This window comes from Papaver somniferum, chromosome 5 (genome assembly GCF_003573695.1).
Source record: "Papaver somniferum cultivar HN1 chromosome 5, ASM357369v1, whole genome shotgun sequence".
Lineage (NCBI taxonomy): Eukaryota > Viridiplantae > Streptophyta > Magnoliopsida > Ranunculales > Papaveraceae > Papaver > Papaver somniferum.
The window spans coordinates 163,710,682-163,715,658 of record NC_039362.1 but is presented as its reverse complement, the minus strand read 5'-3'; positions in this window follow the sequence as shown (position 1 = coordinate 163,715,658).

Below are 4,977 nucleotides of genomic sequence, written 5' to 3'. Positions count from 1 at the left end.
TTATCACAGTTGGGGGCGTCTTTGTAATATCTCTACTCACGCTTGGGGGTGAGTTACGTTATCAACAGTCTACGCAGAAGGAAAAACAAACTTCTTAACCCCCAACAAGTTGGAGGTTAAGAGGGGGCGATGTTTGTACCATAAATAAATTGATGGTGGCCCGCTAATAAATCGCGTTACGTCTAGCCCGTGAAAGAAGATTCTAGAAGTTTCCAGAAGTCTTGTTGCCCAAGTTGCTTGCACATGAAGTTTTTATCAGAATTAGGGTTACATAAACTCTATAAATACATGTATCCTAAACCCTAAGATGACATGGAATCCTAGATTAGCTAACCCGGAGAAAACTCTTGTATCCTACGATCAATAAAATATTTCTCTGTTCCTCCGTGGATGTAGGCAACACTTGTCGAACCACGTTAAATTCTTGTTTCCTCCATTTACTTTCTAACCCATTTCACATCAAACTATCAATTCAATCGTGTTTAGTACCTAAAATTAATTCTGGGTACAAACAATCGTGTTCCTCATAAAAACAGGGATATTGTCGACACTGATGAGGAGGAGGATATGCCACAATGCTTCAAGTGTAAAGGTTTTGGTCATTTTGCTAATGAGTGTTCAAATCGTAAAAAATACATTGGGAACAAAGATCTTGCTGCAACTCTTGATGAAATGTATGATCACTATGATTCGAATGAAGGTGAAAAAATCAAGTGTAGCACTCTTTGGAAAAAATATTAATTTTGATAATTGTAGCAATACTCACATCAATCTTGATATTTTCCCTGGAGAAACTTCATCGACCACATTGGAGGATGAAATGGATTTTACCCTGTTTAATGAATACTCTATCTCACATGTTTCAGGTACTTCATTGTGTTTAGCAACATGTTCGGCTATGGTGCTTGAACCACCCTCCACATTGACATGTTCTTATTGTACTATTAAGGGTCATGAACTCCCTAATTACAAGGTTGTGAAATCGTGAATCGTAAGGCGAATCGTTTTTCATTTTTTATGAATCGAATCGTATTTTGAATCGTGACTCGTAGATTCATAGTCAATTTTTTATATGAACCAATTTTTTTTTACATACATGTAAATTGACTAATAAGCACATAAGTACTACATTTATGTTAGCCAGAACTCGTTAGTTGACCAATAATTTCGTTTTAACCATTTTGTAGGAAGTGCAACTAAATCCGACCACCGGAAGAATAAACAGCTAAAAATAGAGTTTGGCACAAAAATCATCATCACAGTTCACGGCCCCAAAAAGGAAGAGCTAATTTAGGTGCCACTTCATTTTCCATATTAGCACCGAGAATCAGAAACAAAGAGTATTCTTTGTGATTCAAGCACGAAGTCCACTAATAGTGCTAAAAGAAATTAAATAAAAATGGTTAACAAATGTTGTGACGTGTCTAAGTCGACAGTCTACAACACAATTCTCTGTGGTTTTACGAGCATCCACGTTTCAATTCTCTATACATTTTCTTTTGGTTTTATTCCTTATCTTCATGGTTACCTAACTGTGAGTGGTGGTCGGAGATTGAGGTTCATAGAGAAGTAAAGATGGTGTTCACTACAGGATCAGTTCTTTGCGATGGATTTTAACATCAATAAATTTGGGGGTTCTTCATTTGAACTGAAACACGGTAATTTCGATAGGGTATGGCAATTGCATCTGAAGTTTGTTGAAATTGAAACCAGAGGAAGAAGAATAGAATATGCAGATGGTAAATCAAACGGACGGGTGATTCTCGAGTTCTTAACATTAACACCAGCGGAAAGAAGAAGTTGGATTAAAAGTTACTAGAGATGGATTTTTTGGAACCCTAGAGTGGATGTAGGACGGGAGGAATGAAGAAGAAATGCATTTGGGTTATCAATCGACCCTTTTTTAGCCGTTCAAATTGAGTTTCATTAGTAAAATAAAATGAAGGAAATAAACAAAACCGTGAATCGCACATTTGAAGCGAATGAACGGTTCCAAATCTAACTCGTACGCTTTTAGAGAAAAACGCTTCAATGATACGCTTTGGATCGTTTTAATTTTTTTTCAATCGAATCGTAGGCTTGGAATCGTAACTCGTACGATTTTAAAAATCATGCTTAATTTTTTCAAGTACAAACATAAAATAAGATATGTCCACAAACTGCAATGGAAAGCATATACAAACTGCAACGGGGAGCATATAAATTAGCAAACAAGCTCAAACTTGTTCTAAAGTCGAATCCATCCGAGGTATCTAAATTTAACTCATCTCCTAAGAAGTTGATTTCTAAGGAAATTGTTAGATCTCTACATAAAAGAACTAGGTCTAAACGACCTATAAAAAGAGGTGTTGAAAATTCCATGCAGGAATCTTATGGTGAACAGATTATTATTTGCTCCAACACAATCTAATTGTGTTGAAGGTGCTTCTTGCTCATGTGCCCGAATATCAAAAAGAGACAAAAATTGGGCACACTCGGGTACTAGGTTCAGAACTTTTCTAGTTTGTTTTTTAAGTTTGATTACTGAATTTAGGTTTGTTCTTTTCATATCCTCAAGTAATCGTATTGAAAAGTTTTCACCCTATTTGATTAATAAAAGGAGGTTAAAATCAATATGTATACTCTTCTTATATCTGTTTGTGTTGATCGTACGTGAACCCTACTTCTCTGTATATAGGTTCTGTAATCCTACATTCTTTTTCCTTTCCTGAAGCTCTTTTCATCAAAAGGTTGCTTGTGGAGATGTTGTTTTGTGTGTTTCTTTCACAATCCCATATTTTAATGGAGACTCCAAGCATCGTCTCTTCTGATAAAAAAGATGATAATATGATTGTTAAGCCATCAGTAATGAAGGAAAAAGATAAATCCCATTCCTCTACAACTTTGAAGAGAAAAAGTAAGAATATGAAGAGACCAAGGGCTAACACCTCAAACTTCAAAAGTTTTCTGTTGTTCTTGAAGATTTAAAAGAAACAAAGATGGAGATGCAGTAAATAAAGGCTATTATTCTAAGATCTCTTGAAATTCAGAAAGCCTTGGTTCGTCAACAGTCAAGAAGGTTTGTTGGAATTGACTCCTTTCTTCATGAACCTTATGTTCCAATGTCTGTTGACTACAAGGAGTTCGAGGACGATAAAGAATTTTTCAAGAATGTTAATGTCTAAGAAACTTCTTATGAGAATTTATTCTTATGTTTAAGAAGGAAAACTAAGGTTTTGATAGAAATTATTGTGATTATACAAAGCTATTTCCAACGATTTTCATGTTGCAATGTATTTAGAATTTTTTATTTGTATTCTAATATTTAGAAGATGATTTTTACAGTATTTAATCTTTTTGATTTCATATGTTGCAATTGCTTATGAGATGTATTCCTTTACGTTCGTGAACTGTGCTAGTATCTCATAAATGCTCAAAAGTTAAGTTTATTATGTCCTTACAAATGTTGATAAAATATAGAATGAACTTTTAAAAAATTTCGTAGTACTAATCTTTCCCTGATCCACTTTTATTTAAAAGTATTGTATGACTCCGTAAGTTTTCTTATGTTGAGTGGTTTCCGGTTAAATTAATCACAAATGTTCTCTTGTGATTAGTTTAATCGATGATATTTTAGACATTAACAAATCACGTCCAAAGAAATCCTTCATTTCCTGTAAAATTAAGGTTGCTCATGTTTTTCTCTTGGGAATGACATCAAATGGGGGAGAGTTCTTAAATGAACTTTTGCTTAATTTCCAAATCTTTGTGGGCAGTGCGGCTGTGGAATCATCTTGTATCTTTATAAACTCCTAGATGAATATACACTAAGTTTCGACTATGTAAAATCATCGAAACAAAGTTGATATGTTTTATTTTAGCAATGAATTATCTCTTTGAGAATTTCATTATGATACCGTAGTTTTCGTACCATTGCCATTTATATTGACAAAAAGGGGGAGAATTATTTGGAAGTTCACACTACAGACATATGGTTTACGGATCACTATGTAAGGGGGAGTGGTTTTCATTATGAGATGGAAGTATTGACTAATGGGGGGGGGGGGGTGGATGATACATATCACTATAATATTATTTCTAAATATAGGTGTATTTCATTTGTGTGTCACAATCTAAGACCTTCTAACGTTGGAGATTGATTGCTTAATTTCTAAGCAGACTTAGCTTGAATCTTAAATCAGGATTTCATCTAATGGTGAATATTGAATGATTTGTTACCAAGCTATCTTAGCTTTGATTGTAAGCAACCCTGATTTGAAATACTGCATAAGGGAAAACTCTAGCAACTGGAAAACCTAATCCCGACACTTTCTTGTATCCTACTTGAAAACTAGAGTCGATTCTCCTTTAACCTAGGTTTTTCCAAAACCATTATTAGGTTAACGACTGGAATACTTCATTTGGGATTCGTGGAGCCAGATCCAACTATTTTCTCTATAGTTGTGTATTCTGATCTTACTTGTTTTATCATATTGAGTTTTATCTTCTCTAAGATTTACTCGAGATTTATCTCCGATAGGTAAGATATAAAAAGTAATCACAACAGTTCTTTGTCTCAGACTCTTGTGATTCCACAATAAATTTTTCTGTTATTCAGTTAGGTTATTGTGAGGTGACTGATATTTCTAGGATGCTCTTCGGGAGTATAAGTTTGGGGTATTTGTTGGTTCCTGTTCACCTTGATTTTTGTATCTAAAGACGGAACAAAAGAATAAAGGATAGACATATCCGTGGGAGACATATTTGTTTATAAGTCTTCGAATTTGGGTCGTAACAACTCTTAGTTGTGGATGAGATTAACTAAGGAAATCAAGTGCGCAAAATCCGTGGTCCTAGAGGCGTAAGGAACGCGACTGTACCTTAATCAGTGTGAGACTTGGTTAGAGCTCAACTGCATTCCTGTAAGGACCCATAAACTCGTCAACGTTATTTGACCGGTCTAGAGATGATCAAGAGACGATTTAGCCGCTAATGACT